Source organism: Triturus cristatus, chromosome 3_1 (assembly GCF_964204655.1).
Source record: "Triturus cristatus chromosome 3_1, aTriCri1.1, whole genome shotgun sequence".
Taxonomy (NCBI): domain Eukaryota; kingdom Metazoa; phylum Chordata; class Amphibia; order Caudata; family Salamandridae; genus Triturus; species Triturus cristatus.
In genome coordinates, this window is record NC_140583.1 from 795201466 (window position 1) to 795223128 (window position 21663).

The following is a 21663-nucleotide window of genomic DNA, read 5'->3' on the forward strand; positions in this document are numbered from 1 at the left end:
AAGCAGGTGTACCCTAGTGGTGTCAATTGTGAGTTAACCTTGATGGCCTGTCCACCACAATCCATACTGAAGTTCATCTCCAGTCTTTCGGGCAGGCCTACGAAGTAGCACACCCTAGAGCAACAGTGATCCAGTCACTGTGGCTCTGTCACTGAGGTCACATGAACCTTGAGCAGGTTAGGGTGGTGCAAATGGTGTGACCGCACTGTGTACCTATTTCGGGTGGGTGCGTAGCGTTTGTAAGTATATTATGGTTTTAAAAAAACTTGCTGCCACCTTCCTGGCTTCCAGCAATTTTCATAAACAATAAAAATGTCATGATAACTTCGGTGATTAATATTCTTCCTAGAGAGAGATCCGAGTTTTGTCTAGTGGAAGGGATGACTCATGGAAAGGTAGCACTGAGGGTTAATATGCCTGCTGCAAAGAACATGTACCATGCAGATCACAAAGTGCACTGCTTTAATGGGGGGACCATGATGAATGGCCATTTAATGTCAGCTGTAGATGATGGTTCCCTGAACAGTGTCATGTATGTGCATGCTTGCATTGTGCTGAGGGGATTACCAGGTAATTGTTCACGCAGCTCTCTGATGGATGTCACATGCGTTTTCTGAGTCTCCAGATAGATCATTCAGTCTGTGTGTTCTCTTTTGTACTGCCAGTCACTGCCAGTCACCGGTGTATTCAACTGTGTAGCCTTGGACCGTGTCATGTATGTGCATGTAACTTGCATGATCGAGTTAACTATTAGCGGCGATACTACGTGTCTCTTGGTCCTCTTTCAAGTGCTTGCCGTCCTTTTTCCCCAGCAACCACCCCAGGGGCTCCAATCTGAGGGATAGCCCCGGGTGCCACAAGCTCTAGCTACGCCAGTGGTTTGGGCAGTGTTTGAAATGGAAATACAGAAGAGCCAGTCCTCATTTCCCCAGAATACATGTCTGCTACTGAGAAGGGCCTGTTCTCCCTCGTTAAATACATTGTGCGCGTATGAGTTTAGATACATTTAAGAAGTGCAGGTACTACGTGTCCCAGAACACCTGTCTGCTACTGAGAAGGCCAGTACTCTCCCGTTGAAAGTATTGCACTGCATGAGTAATGCTGGTACCCTACATTTGAAATTTAAGAAGTGCAGGTACTCGGAACCTGGGAGTACCTGCTCATTTAAATTACTGGTTTAGGGAGAAAACGTGTCAATCTACAAAAACACAACACCAAAATTATACAATCCACCAGCTAACCTAACGTGTGCGTGTGAGTTTGTGTGTGTGTTTGTGTGAACCTGTGTTAAAACCCTGTCCCTCTCTCCCCAGTATTCACTGAAAACATATGCCGTTTCCAGCCGTGCTGTAAAACAGGCCTTGGTGTAATGTCTACACACTAAGAAAAAAATATACAAACATATAATAGCTTTCAAAACATATCTTGCAAAGCACATACGCCAAACAACAAACAGTTAAAGTCTAAACCATAAAGATAGATTTTCCTTCAAATCCGCCAACTCGTATTTAACCCCTTCGCCGCGGCAGGAATTCCGCCGCAGCGCTGGGGGGATTTGGGGGCAGCGCGGTGGCGCTGTGCTTGTGACGGAACCGCTCCGTCACGAGCCACAGTTGAGCTGTGCTCATGACGGAGTGGTTCCGTCACGTCTCCGCCCACTGCGCTAATCCCCGCACAGGCGGGGAATTAGCGCCGCGTGGGCGGAGCGGCGGCCAACGGCCGCAGCATGACGGAACCACTCCATCATGAGCACAGCGCAACCGTGGCTCATGACGGAGTGGTTCCGTCATGAGCAGGGAAGGGGTTAATGCCAAAATCAGAATAAACAAAGTGGGAGCATGATTTAGATGTAGGTTCAAAATTTCAGCTGCAGTTTCAGCTTATGGCAGGTCAGGGGTTTGATACCAGGTTTAGGTACAGTTGGAATGATTTTGTGTGGAAATTTTTATGGAAGTTCGAGATTTGTGCAGTCTATGCTTTTTGACATGTGTTTGCAGTATATGTTTTCAAGGCCTACTCTTGTGCACGGCAACCATTAATTAAATACTTAGCATCAATCCAATGCTCCTGGGTTCTCTCGCTGATGCTTCAATCAGTGAAGAATGATACATAATATGCATTATATTCTAAACCATTGAGTGACGATAGTGTTCCTGACACTCCTTTAGAGGGCCTGGAAAATGTGTGAATTGTCCTATTGCCCTGGGAGTTGCATCAAGAGTGCCCCAGAGACAGGGTCAAATAAAAAATAAACTAGTGCAACTTCCAAGCAAATCTATTGTACCATCATTTGTTTCTGCGGATGTATCAGGGAAGTAAGCACAGTAAACACATTGGGCCATATGTAGGTAGCTAAATACCGGTCGGTAACGGCCGAAATTCGGTAAATATCCCGTTACCGACCGGTATTTAGCCAATTGAGATGTAGGAGTCCAAAAAGAAGGATTCGGTAATTATGAATCGGTAAATACCGATTCATCTTTACCGAATTCTAAATTTCCGATTCATATTTACCGAATTCATATTTACCGATTCGGTAAATATGAAATGGTAAAACGAGAAAAGAGATGTAGGTAAATTCGGTATTACCGAATTCCATGAAATTCGGTATTTAAGAGTCGGTAATTAACACTGAGTGAAAGCAGGTGGTAATCAGCCACAGTGCATATAAGCAATCCCAAAATGCAACAGCGTGAACACCATGGCGGCTCTGTATGTGATTGCAAGGCGCCTACGTCTACAGGCAGCAGGTCTGAGGATTTGGAGACGGGAGGAACGCATTTACAGACAGCGCATCACACTCTTTCAACAGACTGAGGCTGAGATACATGAAAGGTACAGGCTACACCCCCAAACCATCATGGACCTGATAAGGGACCTGCACCCACTCCTGGACCATCCAACAACAAGGGCGTATGCCATACCACCACATGTGCAGGTGCTCTGTAGCCTACATCTACTCGCATCTGGCAGTTACCAGGGGGTGATAGCTGCGGTAGGCGGGGTATCCCAGAGTTGCCTGTCCCGTTTCTTCAGGAAGTTCCTGGATGCCATGATGCAGAGAATGCAACACTACATTAGCTTCCCAAACACACAGGCTGAACTGCTGAAAACAAAGACCACTTTTTACCAGATGGCACAGTTCCCGCATGTCATAGGCTGTATTGATGGCACACACATTCCAATCTGCCCACCAGCAGCCACTGAGCACATCTACAGGAACAGAAAGTCCACCCACTCCATAAATGTGCAGGTAATCTGCGATGCAGGCAACATAATCACTGATATCGTAGCTAAGTTTCCTGGGAACACCCACGACTCCTACATCTTCCAGAACAGGGGGATCTACACACGCCTGGTTGCCGGAGAATTTGGAGAAGGATACCTGCTAGGTAAATCACTGTGACACTCCCTAATACTTACCGCATATGAATGTGTATTGAGGTATGTGACTAATGGTACTCTCTTACTCACCTAGGCGATAGTGCATATGCCGTGCGGTCATTCATCCTCACTCCCTACCTACACCCATCAACCCTGAGTGAGAGACGATATAATGTGGCACACAAATCAACACGCAACGTGGTGGAGCGCACGTTTGGACTATTGAAAAGCAGGTTCCGCTGCCTCCACAAAAGCGGAGGCGCACGCCAGTACACACCCATCATCTGCTGCAAGATCATTGCCACTTGTGCAATGCTGCACAACCTTGCCACAAAGATAGGTACAGAGGTGGAAATAACAGATTTTGAGGACAATGATGATGAGTTTGCACAGCCAGAGCCCAACGCAGCAGGAGTGGCAGCAGCAACAGATGGGAGAGTGAGACGGGCAGAGATCACATGCAACCATTTTTCTAAGTAAATAAGGGGACACAGTAGTTGGATGCTATGACATAGTTTTAATTATCCGGCACTACTCCACAACACAATGCCAAAACTGGCCTAACAAATTGGTGACATCCATAGTTGGAAGTCAAGGGTTCCTTCACCCAACTGTGTCCTGTAATTGTGTGCTGCATCAGCGTCTGTGCCCACGCACTACAGTGCGGGATGCCAGTGATTGAGTGTCCTCACTGGCTGTGGGACCAGTGGCAGCCCCATGCCGTCTGATGCTCCTCCGTGTGTCTGTGACAGGGGGGTAATGCTGCTCCTACTGGTGGTGTCCTCGCTGTCCCCAGCATCCACAGCACCAGTGGTGCCAGAGTGGCTTGTAAGCAGCACCTCCAGTGCACTGGTCACCCTCACCAGCCCCCTTGACACATCATTGCTGCAGTGCGCAAGCCCCTCCTGCATTGCCAAGGAGTGCCTGCAGAGCAGAGAAGTGGCAGTTGCTAGGCGGTTCACTGCCCTTGTGTGGTGATCAATTTTCTGCCTCTCCCTCCGCCGTGTTGCTCTGTCCTCATCGATTTTTGTGCACAGCAACATGATGAACTGGGACATGTCGCGCATGCCCGCAGCCATCTCCCTCATGCCCTCAGCCATTGAGCTTATGCCCCTGTCAATGTTGCCCATTGTGTCATTTAGGCCCTTCATCTGGCGCTGGACTGACTGAATTGCCTTGCCTTGTAGGCGCTGCACCTTCACCATGGTGGCCTCCACCCTAAGAACACACCATGGCTCTCACCCTGTGGAGGTGGACTGCACACACGAGCCCTGCGGCGGCGTCTGGCACCTGTGTGTGCTCCCTCAGAGGCGGAGGGCAAACTGGCATTGCTACCATCCAGTGGCACAGTGGATGTTTCCTGCCCCCTCGAGTCTTCTGATGAGGACTCTGACACATGCAGTCTGGCAACTGCACGCCTCCCAGACCTGACCAATGCAGGTGGTGTTGATGCGGGTGAGGCCAGCAGGAGTGGCGAGGGTGGATGTGGTGGCGAGGCTGGCTGTGGTGGCGTGGCTGGCTGTGGTGGTGATGCTGGCTGTGGTGCTGTTGTCTGCCCAGCACTCGTGGTGGCCTTCTCTGTGCTGTCCTTCCGGGGTGCCCTCTCTCCCTTCTCCTGAGCAGTCCTGCGCGAAGTATCGCCTGTGGACAGAAATTCAACATCAGCTGAGTGTACCTGCAGCCCTGCATTGCTTACATCATAATAAATTTCAGCATCACTATCTCATTGTCCTCTGCCTGCTCATCGCTTATGTGTGTCACATGCCTTGTTGTTCTGTGCAAATCTTGTCATGATAGGGGTTTCACAGACTACATCTCCCATAATGCATTGCTGGTATGCACAAACCCCTGTACTGGAGTGGGATTCACATTGCCCAATTGGGGATTTGGGATAGGGGAAGGGGGCACAATGCTGTGCATGCGTCTTACCTTGTTTGGTAGCAGCTCTGGCAGAGCTGTCTGCATCCCCAATCCCAACGACACTTTCGGGCTCAATCGTGGACTCCACGAGCTCCTCAAGTTCAGTCAGGGCAGGTGCCCTGTTCCTTCCTCCTCCTGTCCGACTGGCCTCTTTCTTCAGAGCAGCCATCTTCCTCTTTGTGATGATACGGATGTCGTACCACCGCTTCTTCAGCACATCAATGTCCCGGGGGTTCACTCCTGATGGCATTTACCTGCGCCTGGATTCCAAGCCAGATCCGTCTTTTCTCTGATTCTGCCACTTGCAGGGACTGCTTTCCAAACAGCTTATTATGCTGCTTCACCACCTCCTCCACAAGTACCTGCAGTTCCTTTGGACTGAATTTGAGTTTCCTCTTCCTTTCCCCTCCTTTTCTCTCTGTGTCCTGGCTGGCCATTGTGTCAGATTTCCTGTGCAAGTTCAGCCACTGGCTCTGTTGCTCTCCTCTGCACTCCCAGCCTCTCCAGAGTCTGCTGATTGTGTGCACCTGCCTGGGTGTGGCCACTTCCTGGTTGGGTGGGGTGTGGTTTGCACAGGATTGGCTGATTCCTCAATTGCTGTTCATTCGAATTACCGATTCGGTAAATTCCGATTCAGTATTTACCGATTCGGAAAATACCGAATCGGTATTTACCGATTCGGTAAATACCGTTTTGGAAACACCGGTCGGTATTGTAGAATCGGTAAACATTTACCGATTTTTACCGAATCGGTAAGAGTTACCGAAAAATTAGGTACATAGAAAATACCGATTTCTAAATACCGATTCGGTAAAATTCGGTATTTAGGAATCGGTATTTCTGGGTTACCTACATATGGCCCATTATGTTTTATTTCACAGTGTGGAATCTTTTTTATACATCAAGACAAACAGCGGCAAAATCATTTGTGAAACAAATGCAAACATTATTTTTTTTGCGAATTATTGGACATGTCTAATAAGGAAGGGTTTTATCTACAAAAACACAAATCCGTAAACAACCAGTTAAACATAAAAAGTTATCTATGTTTGCAGTACCCTGCATTCATAAAATGAAACTGAATGAATGTACTGGCAGCTTAAATCCATCTTTCACAGTTTGAAAATTGTCCTATGCCTTAGTATTTAAAAAAAAAGCAAAACTGAACTCATTTGGTTCGTTGCGGCAGTTACATCTTTACGGAATTTATTTATCTCCGGTTTAGGGATCTCGTACTAGAGCAGGGGTGTCACAGTAGTTTATATGAGCAAGTGAACAATATATAAGGATACGCGAGGGAAAACACTATGGGGTATATGCACAAGAACGTGTGCTAAACATCACCAAATAATCCAAGCACCATGGAGGCAGCCGGAGCAAATGCAGAGGACGAGCGCAACCCCACAAGCACCCAGGACGACCAGCCCGGGACCTCGGGGACAGGGAAGGGCAAGGACAAGAAGAAGAGGAACACGAAGTTCAATCCGCAGGCGAACAGGATCATAGTCATGGAAGTGATGGAACACCATTAGCAACCGTTCGTCACCTCCAACGTGTCAATGGGCACCAAAACTTGAATATGGCGGGACATCGTGGACAAGGTGAATGCCGTCGGAGAGCACAAGAGGACAATGGACGAGGTCAAGAGGCGATGGAATGACATCAAGCGAAAGACCAAGGAGAAACTCGCAGCCAACCAGAAGGCAGCAATGCAGACTGGAGGTGGGGGCCCAGCGCCACAGCTCGTGCAGGGTGACATGGAGGAGCTGATGTCGACAGTCATCAGTATGTATACTGTGGCCGGAGTCGGGGGACCGGACACTGCTTGACAAGACACAACACAACCGCAGCAGTGTGAGTGACCACCGGGTACTGGGGGGATGGGTGGAAATGGCCCCGAAGGCACACATACACAATTAAGCAGAGCACAGTGCCCACCCTCAATGACTCTGGGTCATCGCCTAGATCTATAGACTGTCACAATGTACAATGCCATGCTGTCTGAATGTCAACATGTCCCATGCGGCTACATACATGTTGACACATTGCAAGACACCATCTCCCCATCACACTGCAGAGCAGTCCCAGCCACTCTTCATTGATGACGAGGAGGACAACCCCAGCATCGACGCACAAGCCCTCCTAGACATCATTGACATCATCCGCGACTCACCGCCAGGATCAGGGCTGCCCAGCTGCATCGAGGAGACCCCACCCACCACCCAAACCACCCAGCTGGAGGTACCCACGGCCCGGCAGTCTCCCAAGACCCCCAGGAACAGCACATGGCCATCCAATGCCGTGTGCTGGAGAGCCAGAGGGAGACGGCTGAACAGGTGCAGGTGTTGTTCGACCTCATGGCTACCAAACTGGACGTCATCCATGGGTGTCTAGGCCCGCTCCATGGTCTCGAACGAGCCCTGACTGACATGGCTGGAGTCATGATGCGGAGAGAAGAACACCTGTCCGCACAGAGGGGCTACAGCGATACCAGCCGTGAGCTGGCACACATGCAGAGGCTCATGGAGGACATGGTGCGTATGGATGCGGAAAGGATGGCAGCCACCACTGCACACCAGCGAAATGTAGCTGGGATCTACCATGCCCTGCAGATCCTCATCATGGCATTGCTGTCACAAGGCGTGGCGATGATGAATGCTGCTGCCCCCACACCATCCACATCTCCGCCCCCTGGTGTGCCATTGCCTCACAGTGCAGCAGATGCATCCACTCCGGCACCTGATGTGTCAGTGGCACACAGTGCCTCAGCCGGTACTGCAACACCCACAGGTGGGGCAGAGCACACATCCGGGGACGAGGATGTGATGGATTTGTGATCAGGAGGCACTAGCATTCATTTCCGCCACCTGGCCTGTTTCTGCTTGGTGCCGCATATGGCCCCATGACCTTCCACTGACCCCCGATACACTCCGATGCACTGACCTTGGACTGCATGACCAATGACACGGCGACCAGACTGCGGACTGTACCCTTCCTCTTCCGCAGTACTTGTCATCCCCGGATGGACTCTGGCTGGCCCTCCACGGGCCCATATTGTGTAGTGTGCTTGGCATTGCCCTGTACCGCTCCAGCTGCAAAACTGCACTGGATGTGTAATAAACATCCAGAAACGCACTGCTGTGTTATGTCTTTCATCATTCATAAATGAATGTGTGGATGAATGTAGGGACAGTGATTTCCCTTGCATCAATGATGCTCATCCTGTGGGATGCCAGTCAGAGGGTGCTACATTGCATATTGTGTTCCGGGTGCCGCGGACACTACAACAGGGACACACGCATCAGTCAGTTCCATGTCCGGACATGGACTGAACCACTCCCAGAGCCCACAAGTCATTGTTGCAAGCCCTGTGCTGGTCTGGCCTACGGCAGGCCAGACCACCCTGCTTACGCTCCGAGGGGGGCCCTCATTGCTACCCATCGCAGGCGTACTCGCTGGTGGTGTGCAGGTCACTAGTCTAGTTGTCAGCATGTCACAGCCACTCCCTGAGGGCAGGTTTGCACACACACCACACCCATCCGGCACAGGCGTCACAGGCCATGTGACTCCGCCAACATAAGGGGCCGACAACGTCACATTCCCCTCTGCCGGTGGTGACAGGATGACGGATGCTCCATGGTTCTCAATCATAAAGGGCCCATGAGATGTTGCGCACAGGGTTAGTGGCACCTGAGGCCTTGCGTCCATCACGGACCTACCACCACGTGGCGCTGACTGGTGTTGCAGAGGGTTAGTGGCACCTGATGCTTTGCGGCCGGCACAGGCACCCCGCCATCAGGCGTTGACTTTGGGTGCACTGAGGTAGGGGCACCTTAAGTGCTGAGTGGGTGTGCAGCCAGCAATGATGCCCCGTCCCTGCGGTCCGGGCAGCTCAAGTTTTGTGTGCCCTGCTGGACTGCAGTGTAGGCCAGAGCCAGCGGGCAGTGCGTGCCTACTGCCACGTGGCGTCGCTTCCGGGATCCCAGAGTTAGTGGCATCTATTGGGCTGAGCGGGTGTGCAGCCTGCGATGAGGCCGGGTGCCCTGGTATGTCCTCTGTGATTGGAGTAATCAAGACCCAGCACCAAACATAAGACCTGGTGGCCTGCGGAGCGGGGCTGCATGATGTGGAGGGTGCCCTGTCTGCGGGCCCCGGGCTTTTGGCTTGCAGCGGCACGTGGTGGGACCTCCTGTCTTCACGCCGGTGGCGGAAGGTGAGCAGTGAGGCCTGGGTGTGCATGGGCGGGCATGCTCCGATAGGCGGCGGGAGGGGCTGGGGTTCCTCTGCTTGGGTGTGCATGGGCGGGCAGGCGATGTTGTCTTGTGCAATTGTGTGTACTGTGCCAATCATGTATCTGGACTCTGTTTCAGATGATGGGTCTGTCTCAGATGTGTGACCTGGTGAACTGCAATACATACCGGCAAGTGGTTGGAGACACACCGGTGGCAGCAGGTGAGCAGTGTGGCCTGGGTGAGCAGGGGCGGCACTCTCTCTCTCCCCCTCTTTTCTTATCTCTCTCCCCCTCTCTTCTTATCTCTCTCTCTCTCTCTCTCTCTCTCTCTCTCTCCCCCTCTCTTCTTCTCTCTCTCTCCCCCTCTCTTCTTCCCTCTCTCTCTCCCCCTCTCTTTTTTTCTCTCTCTCCCCCTCTCTTCTTCTCTCTCTCTCTCCCCCTCTCTCTCTCACTCTCTCTCTCCACCTCTCTTCTTCTCTCTCTCTCTCTCTCTCTCTCTCTCCCCCTCTCTTCTTATATCTCTCTCCCCTCTCTTTTTTTCTCTCTCTCTCTCTTCCTCTCTTCTTATCTATCTCTCTCCCTCTCTTCCTCTCTCTCTCCTTCGCTCTCTCTCTGTCCTTTGATGTGCGCAGGACACACCTTCACATCCTGACTTTTGTCTTGCAGGCTGTAACCCAAGGATTGTCCCGAGGGGAGCCGCCATGTGTCTTCATTTCATTTCAGTTTTCATTTTAATAAAGGTTCATTTGTTGCTTCGTAAGTGAATGTGTGATGCATGTCACCAGTTGTGATTGTGCGACATCATGCGGATTATTTTGTACATGTTTAGGTTTAGCTGGTGTGGCATGTCTTTGATCGGGGGTGCTGTGGAGGGGGGTCCTGGGGTTGGTGGCGGCGGGTGTTGTTGCCCTTTCGGCCCTCCGGGCTGCATGTTCAGTTGCCCGGGTGCATCTGCTGTTCTTCAGGTGTGGCTCTGGGCTGGCCTCCCTTTTGTGGTACAGGCTGTGGTCCGACTTAGCACCAGTTCAGAGCAGGTGTTACTTTCCTACTGCTAACGCGACTTATCGCCTGTTTTGTGTTCTTATCGCAGTTATGGCTGGTCGTTGTGAATGTTGTGGAGTGGTGTTTTCGTGGCTTTTGGCACAGGAACGCCTACTCTGCATCTCATTAGCGATAGTTGCTGGGGTCATCTGTGGCGATGTTTTTTGCGGCTGCTATCGCGTGTATACTGGGGCTGTGGGCTGTTAACACCAGCTTGTGATTGGGGCGATAAGGTTATCATAATTTTGGCTGCGATAAAGTGCCGTTAACTCGGCAATAGATCCTTGTGAATATGGCCCTATGTATGGCTTGATTTAATATATTAGAGAGAAAAGTAACAGAATCTATTTACAGGAGATAAGTATTTGCTAATGGAAGTATAAAGTATGTTTAGATCGAGAAAAGTTGCAGGTCCTTCTCGTGAGCATCTCTGAAATTGAGATTCGGACTTTGGGTGCATTTCCAGAGAAAGAACAGATGGTAAAGCAGTGGGCAAGGTCTGTTTGCTCCATCCTGAAAACCGCAAAAAAAGGTACAACATAGCTCTTGCCCTGATCCTGGCCGGATAACTTGTTATGTAACCAGTCTCCAGATCCGCACTCAAGGCTTTGGAGAGGGCCATGTTATCAGCAGCAGCGCTGACTCTGGCAGGCAGGCCGGTCGCTGCAAGGCCTGACGTCCAGTCCAACCCCCCTTCCCCTCCACTGCCCTGTTTCCCTTTTTAGATTTTAGAGTCAAACGCTACATTTTTTGCTGGCGCTGGCCTGTCGAGGGCTCTTGCGCCAGAGCTCGGAGAGTGATTGCCCTGTGCGAAATTGCAACATTCACATTAGCCAGTAAAACAGGTCTCCTTTCCCTTTAAAAAACACAGAACCTGGTTTGATAAATACTAGCTTTTATAAAGGGATCAATTCTGGCTCTGCACTACAGATCTGTGGTCTTGTAGTTTCTCAAGAAGGTTTCCCACCAACATTATCTTACAAACAGATATGCGATGACATTTGCTCTCCTTTTATTTTAATTAACAAGTGCTCTAGGTGTCTTTCAGTATAGACCAGTACTCACCATCCCCGGGATGACGGTAACCCCCTGATATCCGCCCATGGCTGCGGGATCCCGGTCACAGCCTCACCCGTGGGTGCAAGGCAGCTAGAGGTGCTGGTGGGCGCTGTACTCATGTCCCGAGGAGGCCCTCCCTGTGGAGTCCCTCTCCAAGCTACAGAGTGTATAAGGAAGTCAGAGGCAGAGCACCGGCCCTTCCACCTCTCCCTCCTCCCAGGCACTCACTGTGTTAACCTTACAGTAACGAAACAGGGAGGGAGTAGTGTTTTACCAGGGGACTTTGCTAAGTGCAGAGAGGGAGACAGACATCTTGCACGGGTGCCGTTGAGAGGGGAGAATGCGGCTGAGGGAGAGAGGGTACCGCAAGAAGAGGGAGAGACGTTGTGCGTGCAGTATGAGAAACTCAAGAAAGAAAAGAATGCTTACAATACTAAATAACAAGTACTGTGTAACAACTGAAGTAAAGGGACCAGTCACCATGGGAGGTTACAAATGAAGACAAGGCAGTACTAAGGAGGGAATAGCCTATTAACAAATCAGAAGCCAGCATTTACAAAGGACAACGACACAAGCCAATGAAAAATATGGGAGGAGAGTGGGCGGTGCGTCTCTTCCATACTCCACCACAACAAGTCTCCCAGAGCAGCGCATGCGCGCTGACACTCTAGGCTCGCCCTAAAAAGGTACAAAAGGGACAAAGAAGGCGGGAGAGAGGAATAGGAAAATAAAGATGAACACAAAGGGAGTGAGATAAATAAAAAGTGGTGTCAAGAATGAAGAAGAAAGATTAGTCAGTCTTGATATTTGGTCACCCTGGCATTGGCATTGGGCTCCCACGGAAAAAGTTCGGCTTCCGTACTTCTTTTTCTGCAGAAATTACACACTGCTTTCACAGAATCATCCAAGTCGGTTGAGTTTCTTTTTGTGTGAACTAGACCCGAAGGAGCGGTTTACATAAGCACCGGTTACAAGCGTATATTCATGTTTGGAGATTACATGATTTGCTGAAAATCACAGGATGTTGAACTGACACCGAAAGTCGAACCTGGTTTCCCAGCACCAAAGTCGTCAACTCTGTCTGTTATGCCACATTCTCTCCCCACGTTCATTGCTTGACTAATGTTCAGACAAACCGTTATTTTGCATCACTTCTTACAATGTTTTTTTTGCATGTAATGCTTCGTGTCTGGTTTCAAATGTTATCCCAGCATGCCATTGGCCAGAAACTCAGTACTGATTAAAGGTGTCAAATATGACATACATACGTCCCTGAATGTGAGTTGTGCATATTTGCCCCATAGTGATATCTGTATAGAGCAGTGCATGCACCACATCTTAAATATGATACAGACCTACGCATCGCTTCTAGGCACTGTGAGCAAGCTTCTAAAATGCATGCTGGTACTTGCAATTCTTCATTAAGAATAGCAAAAACGTAACTCAAAGAAAAGATTAGGATAGAAGTGAGGGACTCACTTCTCTGATATAGGACAATTTAAGCATTTTTAAAAGTCACCTTATTACACATGGAGGCGTGCCTCCTAGTGTACATTACTCGATACCCCCATGATGTACACATCCTGTGCCCTGAACCATCATTGAACCAACTGTGTCCCCCTTGTGCACTATGCCCATGTCTCAATGCACAGGACCAGTGCTCACCTGAGGTGTATCGCCCAGAGCCCCCATGAAAGTCATAACCCTGTGGCCTTCTGAAACCCGCATGAAACTCATGATCCTTTGGCCCTCTAGGGTGCATCATCACCTGGTACACGCCCTTCCCTAATGCTCATCACCCAGTGCATCTGAAGCTGATCACCCAGTGCCCCCTGCTGGGCATCACATCTACTCCTCTAAGGTACATCTCAGGGAGCTCTTCTTCGTGCACATCATTTTTTAGGTTTTGCCTGCACAGCATTTGCGCTGTGCTTGTGAAAGGGTTTACATCCTGCCTCCTCTCTTTTCATTGGTTCCTGTGCGTGCCACTTACTTTTCCTCCATTTCTATTGGCTGTAGCATATTTTCCTGCATTTGCCGGTGCTTCTTCCTCATCTGCTTCTCTTAGTAGTTTTCCTAGCCAAATACTGTTAACATCTGCTTTGGTGGAATAATTTTTTCATAAGGTTTTTCCTCTTTTTGCTTTTTTGTCTTGCAGCACATTTAAATAGCAACTTATCACCTGGAGAGATTAAGTGATTTGCCCAGAATCACAGGATGTTACGCCACCGAAACTCGGACCAGGATCCCCAGCTCTCGAGACAGCAGCTCTGGCTGCTGCGCCACACCCTTTCCACTCCTGGGCTACTGGTCATGGAGCTCGTTCCTTTGTCCCGGAGGATGATTGATGAAAACAGCTTTTTATTCATCACATAGGCGAATCCGATGCATTACCAATGCTTGAATTCTTCTGCTTTACACCAGCCTTTGCCCCCCTGCCCATTACCTTTTACCGCTCGATGACCATCTCCTTGTGCCCGCTGCTGCTCATCACCGTGGGCCTCTTATTGTATTACATTATGGATGACTTGGTTTTGGTGCATTGATGATTGTACGCTTGTAGGTTGATGCCATTGGTGCCTAGATGTCTATTGCATTTGATAGACATATGTTTGCAGGTGTATTAGTTTGTGTGAATATGTGCATACTGTATGTGTGTAGCTCTGTGTGGAGGCAATATACAAATTGCGAAAATTACTGTCTTTCTTTATTTTAATTAATCTGTTCATCCAAGACGAGGCCAGTTCTGTAGATGTAACACTGTTTGCCTGAATAAAAAACCCTGCCTAACGATACGTCTGCATGCATATTTTTTTAAATCATTTGAATCGGGGAATTTATAGAGTACAGACCATGCACAAAGGGGCAAAGAAAGTTTCTGCTTCAGGATGCCAGTCCTAGAATCTTTAAATATTGAGTAATATCCTTGAAAAGACACATCTAATGAATATTTCATGCAACAGCGAAGGTGCTTTCTGCATTTGCTGACTAGCAGCAAATATGATTTTGATGCCGTCTTTAGGCTCTGATGGGATTTTAATGACCGTTCCCAGTGTATTTTGTGCCACATTTGTGATTTATCTTTCAGACACTGGTAGTCCCAGTTATTCATTAAGCTGTGGTGTATTCTACTGGCCTCAGAAGATGTCTTCCACCCTATCGCATATATTAGAGTGTGTGCTGTGCATTGACATTATTTCGTACAAGTCCAGCTTGACCATTGGCTGTTTGAAAATCAGACAAATCTTTCCTTTGAAATAGTTGTGCATAAGCTCTCAAATTCGTATTTTGGGCCAGATTTCACTCAACTTTCTTCATGAGCAGTGGAGCCCTTCATCCGGACATCCCAATGCTAACTAGCACTTACTCACTTAAACATTTAGTGGATTAGCTGTATATTCTTTTGTGGTGGTCTCGCGCTGAGCCAAGATGGCCGCAATTAGCTCAGCTTCATGTCCAAGCGGAGCTCTTCCTCGCATTCTGCAGCCTTTTCTGTGACTTTCTGCGGTTTCAACAGCCTGCCTGCCTGCCTCGTTGGTCGGAGCAGCATTGGGAGCTGCTCCAACATCAAATGTTGTCATTTCAGGACCTGTTGCAGCGGCGGTGAAATCTTCCTCACGATGCGGGCAGCCGCCATTTTACAAGCTTGCCGCCCGCTCCAACAGACCTCCTGCTGAGGTAAAACCAGCGTTCAAGTTTATTAACGCTCGGCAATGTTTCCTTTCATTCTATTTGTAGCTGCTTCTACTTTTTTCCTGGACATATGTTTTTTTCCAGCTACACCTTTATTTTTATGTGCAATTTTTTGATTATATGTGCTTCTGCTTTCTGCTCTTTTTCTTCATGAGGCCACTGCATATAATTTTTTTACTTTTTTCCTTTACTTTGCACTGGCTTTGTATGACTTGCCCTCAACATATTCACTGAACTGCTAATTTTGCCCTTTTTTTCTCTCTTGGAAAGGACGGAAAGGGAAGAAAGCCTTTATTTTTGGCATGTAACATAATAACTAAGTTTTTTCCTTCACCTCTGCCTTCATTTACATTGTGTATTTATCATATGGGCAGACTGAGGTCTCCATTAAAGGTGTTACATCATCCTCATTGTCATTCCACAATGGCTCGTGATACTTCTATTCCCGCTAAAGCTTCGACCTCTGGCACAAAACCTAAGAGACTTAAAAATGAATCCCCCTCACCCATATTGTACTCTCATAATCCGGTCCTTGATACTATTCTTGATGAGGTGAGGGGCTTAAACTCCTTTATGTCCTCTACTAATGAGAAACTCCAACAAATTGAGGACAGGTGGATTAATATGGATGCGCAGGTATTTGATATTGAGCAGCGTATTAGTGATTTGCATGATGTTACTTCTAAAATTCCTATCTTGGAACAGCATCTCAAATTGCATACTGAGGACCTTGAAAATCACAAAAGACGCAATAACCTTCGTCTGTATGTTTTGCCAGAAAAATTGGATGGTCCAGATATGCTTCTTTTTTTGCGAAAGTTCCACCACCCAATCTTATGGACCTTCCAATGCAGCCTTCACAAAATATCCAACATGCACATTGTCTTGGTCGCATTCAACCAAACTGCACTAGACCTGGAGGGATTATAATGCTTTTTCTGGAATTTACAGACCTTATGCGTGTGCTTCATGCAGCCAAAGTGAAACGTTGCCTTGTTTGGTCCGGGCATACGATTTATCTCTCCCAGGATCTCTCCAATGCCACTAACGCTCGAAGAAAGGAATTTATGGCCCTTTGCCCTCAGATGAGACAGTTACATATTCGTTATGGGATTTTGCATCCATGTCTGTGTAAAATTACTCATGACGGCACTACGCGTTCATTTGATGATCCTGTTCAATTGAAGCCTTTTCTCCAAACTCTCTCATCAAACTCTGTTGATAGCTCTATTCAAAGTCTCTAACTCTTTTTTTTCTATAATGTTCCTTATTTCCTTTCTTCTATGTTTCTTTCTAAGCTTCGCTGACAGTTCTATCCAACGTCGCTAAACTCCTTTTCTATAATGTTTCTTATGGCTGTTTATTCTCTTATTTTCTATTTCTTTCTCTCTGCCAGTTCGTCTTTTCTCGGTGCTGTTACACCCCATGCTCACTTCGTCTACTCTTCGTTCTAGATCTGGAACTTTTTCCTTGATCTATCTCTTTTTCTTGCTATTCTCTTTTCTTTTTATGCTCTTCATTGTTTGTCCTCTTTATTTATTTTTCATGATGCATGTGCTTCTCTTTTTTGTTTGTTATTGTGTATATTCTGTCCCCTTTTTATCTAATAATTGGTGTTCCTTTGTTTTCAGATATGTTCCTGAAGTGTATCATCTCCATTCATGTAATACCCTCCCCACCTCCCAATATGTGTAATGTTGTCTTGTGGAATGTTTGTGGTCTGGGACACCCTGTTAAAAGACAAAAGGTACTTTCGCATTTGTCTAGATTGAATTCTCATGTTTCTTTTTTCCAGGAAACTCATTGTAATGATGTTGAATCCCTTAAATTAAAGAGACAATGAGTTGGCCAAGTTGTTTATTTCCCAACCTCCACTCGCAGGGGTGGAGTTGCTATTCTTTTTCATAAGTCATTGCATGTACAAATTTTATATACACAATGTGATAGGACGTTGGGTAATGTCTAGGGTTGTCATTCATAATACAGAAATGGTTTTGCTCAATATTTATGGACCCGTAAAACCAGACCCTGATTTTTGGACTAGCATCAAGATCTTACTCTCCTCCATTGACATCCTAACATCATTGTTGCTGGCGAAGTCAATCAATGGTTAGACCCATTTTCTGATCGACAGTCCAAATGCAAATTCAATCCAGATAAATCCCACAAATCATTTCAATCTGCCATTGCCTCCCGTCAATTATTTGATGTGTGGAAGACTTGTAATCCATACTCTTTTGAATTCACATTTTATTCCTCTGTCCATCACACTCGCTCTAGAATTGATTATATTTTGGTTAGTAAACCCTTACTTCCCACTATCCAATCTTCTGATATTGGATCTTTTTTTATTTCTGACCATGCCCCTGTCCGCTCTTCATTTGACTTCTCCCTGAACACTCCTAAATTTGGGCGTTGGAAACGTAATAATTTTCTTTTATTCGACACCACTTTCATCTCTGAAGCTACCACCTTTATTAACGACTTTTTTATTATTTATAATCCTGTAGATACCTCTTTTCCTAACATTTGGGATGCCTTTAAGGCCTTTGCTATTGCCTACTCATCAAGAAAGAAGAAAACCTATCAGGCCAAATATACAATTTTCCTACAACAACTCAAATCATTAGAGCATACTTATTTCACCTCTAAATCCTCCCTGATTCTCCATGAATTAATTAAGGTCAAATTGGCTCTTAACATATCGTCTGCTCTACAGTCCTATCTAACTGCTAATAATTTTCCTTTTCCTCTCCACCAGTAATCCCTATCATTACAACATTTCTTCTGATCCTAGACCTAAGGCTGCTGCCATTTATAAGATATTGTTTTTACCTGTTATTGAACGTTCTAAAACCCATAGTGAGTTACTTTGGGAATCAGATTTATCTGTATCTCTATCTATCTCTTCATGGGATAAATTTTAGCTTAAGCTATTCAAAGCTCCTGCTGCAGCTCGCATCACTCAATCTTTATACTTCATTTATAACAGAGTTCTTATTAGTCCTGAATGTATATCCAAGTTTTTCCCTACCTCCTCTTCCCTATGTTGGTCTTGTTCTGCCTCCACTGGGACCTTGATTCATCAATTATATGAATGTTTCAACTTACTGAAGTTTTGGCAATCTGTTTGGGCTAACTGCATGATTATATTTCATTGCAATATTCCGTTATCAATGCAAACTGTTTTTCTTGGTACTGCCTCTCCTGCTTTTGATACCTTTTGTCCTAAGTCTTTGGTATTTGATCTTGTTATTGCTCTTGCCTTTAAAGTGATCTTATCTTGTTGGAAAGATAATTCAAAATTATCATCATTAACATGGTGGAACTTTATTTGTGATGACACAGAATTACTACTGTTTCTTCTCTTTCCCTCTCAGAAAATTAAATCGGATCTATTGTGGTTATCTTTTACTTCATATCTTTCTACCTCTGAACCTGAATCTTAATCTATTACTTATTTTTCTTAGTATTTTTTATTTTATTTATTTATTTATTAACTGTTCAATTAATTAAAATCATTACTGTAAAAACAATCAGCGTATGAAAGCTAAAACCATGGTCTAAAAACAGCTGTTTTTCTTAAATAAAAATGAGCGCCCCACCCCTGTGCCAACACAATCGTCCCTCCCCGGGAATTTTAGTCAGTGCCATGTGGCCTTGTGCACTTTTATGAAGTCCCCTTTGATCCTCGCTGGATAAACAGCTATACAAGATAATGGACGGCGCCTCCTACATTCCTTTTGGCCCTCGCTGATGGGAGCGCTGTCATTAGATTGGTAGGCTAGGGATGTTTGGGTCCGCTGAGCTTGCTTCCACCAGATTTGCGGTGCCCTTCGCCAAAGTTTTGTTGCTTTCGTTAGCGGCTTTTATGGCGGTCCTGATTTGATGGATGAATTTTGCCAGTCTTGCTACTGTCGTTGTGTCGGTGGTGGATAGGCACAATGCTGCTGCTTCGCTACAGGTCTCTATTCCGTTCGTAATGCAGATTGGACGCAGGAGTCGCCAGAGGTCGTTGTTGATGTGCGGGCAGCAACATAGGAGATGCAGCCAGGATTCCCTCGTGTAGGGGTATAGTCTGCAGTTTGTAGATTCCCCCTTGCGGCCCATGCGGGGTTGAAGTCGGCAATTCCTAGTGCGGTTAGCCTCATGTAGAGTATTTTGCTTCGGTCCAATGGAGTAAGAGCCTCACTTAGGTAAGGTTGTGCTTTTTTCTTAGTGTATCTTCTTTTTCTGCTTCATACTATCCTTTTTTTCTCTTCCCTCTCTTTCTCTTTCTTTTTTTAATTTAATTTTTCTTCTTTTTTATATAAAATATTTGTCCATGTTTATGCCTCTATATTGGTTGTATAATATATTTGTATCGTGTTCATTTGCTTGCTAAGGTTTTTTTTTCTCCTTTTCTCTCTTTAAAAACTGAATAAAAAATTATTAAACAAAAAAAAGCTGTATATTTTTGTAAATTGTTTTGCTGAACATAGAGCTGTATAGTAGGTGGTACGGATGTATATTGCCACAAATGCTAGAGTGAATATTTGTCGAGCGCAACATTGCAGACTGAATCATTACTAGTTGAGGTGGGCAAATTTTTTATTATGCTGGTCAAATTGATGGATACAAATTTCTTGTTATGTGAAATTTCTTGCAAATTTTGCATTACACACTATTGTTTTTTTGGGGGTTTTTTACGGGAGGCTTGCTCACACAGAAAATGCCTCATAGAGAGATATTTCTTATCAAGTCTGTCTCCTGCTGTTACCCCACGAGACTTTTTACATGAAAGATGTTCTTGCATTAGAATAGTCATGAAAGATAACTGCAAACCACATTTCACTCTAAAGTTTGAAATGTAAATTACGCTGGTGTAATTCCCATCATTTGGGGAATTTCTCATTAGGTGTATTACACAAAGTCCCTGAAATTATGACATTATGCCACTTTGCGTAATTATGTGCTATTCGCAGTGAAAAATAATCATGACTGCACCTGTGGAACAGAACATGAATGGCTATTGTCTGCTGTGTTTTTGGTTTTTGCGCTATAATTTAGCGCAATATGAATCCTTGCATGAAAAAATTGACTTGCGTACGCACTTTATGCTAAAGTATAGCGCATAACAACAGATATGCATTTCATGTAATTACAAAGCCTTTTGTGTAATTCTGAAGAAATTTTGTGCATTTAGGCAAAAGCAAATTACACACATTTTGCATATACCTACTCTAAAAGTGTAATTTTGTAAATTGTTTATGGAATTTGTGAAAAATGGTTGTGCGGTTTGGCACGCCCTTAATCTCAAGGCACTTTCTGATTGAAAAGGGCATAGCTTGTGTTGTCATGCCTTGATAAAAAAATGTTTAATCGAAGGGTAAGCACTTATTCCCCCAGAAAGAAGCATTCTTGAGAATGAACTGTAGAGAGAAAAAACAGAAAACAAAGAAAAAAGTGGACGTGAATACAAGGGCAAGGAGAAAAGTATTTAGATTCAAGTGTGAGAATCTTAATGATCTATTGTGATTGAACGCTTTGCCACACAAGGGTGTCTTTACTTTTCACTAATGATGTGGTGATCTCCAATGCTGGCTGAAAAATTTGCAGCCAGTGCGGACCCTACAAATGCCATGGAGAGGCCTTCATTTGTGATCCTTTGAAATTTGAAACTACCATAAAAGCTAACCATGAGCTGTAGACTGTTAGAAGAATTCCCCTTAACAATATTCCTAATGTTTTAGGTGCACGTTCCTCAGATGCCTTTGTGTGCCTTGTGCAAAATATTTATGTCTATTTTAAATGTACTGGCAGCCAGTGCTACTTGTGCAGTACTGGTGAAATGTGATCAGTTCTCTTGATTTCCATGGGTAGTCTAGACATTCTGTTTGGGGCCAATTGCAATAGTGAGATGATTTTTTGACAATTGCGAATGATCCACAGGGGTGCATTGTTGGTGTCCTGTAAGCTGCCATAAGTGCCCTGATACCTTCTCACAATGCTATTTATTTCATTTAGAAGTGTTCATGAAAACACAAGGTGTGTGGCTCTGCACATGCATTCCCTGCGGTGACTCCTCTTTAAAGAAGGAGGAAGGTGGAGCTACGTTACATCTGCAAAGGCTGATTAAGAACACAGCCAGTTTGCAGATGGATATTAGAGTTGCACACGTGTGATGGGTGTACTTCACCTATTGTGCCTCACACAGGCACAATCCACATTATTTAGCAGACATAAAGGGCATGCCACAGGCAGCACACCGCATCATCTAAAACTGGGATGTCAGTGCTCTAATCACTGTGTCCCTCCCTGTGCCCCACAAGAAACCCCAAAAGAGCAACAGAGGC